This window comes from Pundamilia nyererei, unplaced genomic scaffold (genome assembly GCF_000239375.1).
Source record: "Pundamilia nyererei isolate P.nyererei 1_Seehausen unplaced genomic scaffold, PunNye1.0 scaffold04786, whole genome shotgun sequence".
In the NCBI taxonomy this organism is placed as follows: domain Eukaryota; kingdom Metazoa; phylum Chordata; class Actinopteri; order Cichliformes; family Cichlidae; genus Pundamilia; species Pundamilia nyererei.
Window position 1 is genome coordinate 947 of NW_005192187.1, and position 668 is coordinate 1,614.

At 33.7% G+C, this 668-nt stretch overlaps 1 non-coding gene across 1 annotated transcript; it reads right to left on the minus strand.

Annotated features, from left to right (window-relative positions):
- Positions 1–476: 476 nt before the first annotated feature.
- trnap-ugg (transfer RNA proline (anticodon UGG)) lies at positions 477–548 on the minus strand. Its single transcript has one exon. It is a non-coding gene; the product is annotated as a tRNA-Pro (tRNA).
- Positions 549–668: the final 120 nt, after the last annotated feature.

The following is a 668-nucleotide window of genomic DNA, read 5'->3' on the forward strand; positions in this document are numbered from 1 at the left end:
GGGACAATCTCAGATTTTTCATTGAAAAGGTGTAGGCGGAAACTTAAGCTTGTTACATCTGCACTTTTTACATAAATAATATCATAAATGAATTACACTAACACACGTAAAACAAAACACAACCATGAAAAAACATCTATAATAACTTTGCCACTTGGTTTTTGAACTTTAAAAATTGAAGAAAAACTTAATAACTTAACTCCTCATCAAATTTTCCACTCAAAATTTGTAAGCAATATACATATTTTTTAACCACTTACTTCTAAATTTCTATTTTCTAAATTTCTAATTTAAAAGTACTGATAAGTTCTGTGTGGTTAGAGAGTAATTAAATATGTTAAATAACTCTCTTCACAGTCACAAAAGTCAAGTCCAACTGCATGAGAAAAGTAATGATTTCTGTTGTTGTGTGTTTTCATAAAGTGATTATCAACAGTCTGTCTTTGTAAAAAAGAAAAAGAAAGAAGAAAAAGCAAGGGCTCGTCCGGGATTTGAACCCGGGACCTCTCGCACCCAAAGCGAGAATCATACCCCTAGACCAACGAGCCAGTTGAGAACCACACCTGCACCTGGAATTTTTAACTATAAAGACGTGCTGTTGAATTCTTCAAAACTTGTGATGTGGCACTTTGGCCTCGTCATTTTAATCCGGTCAAACATTACCCTCT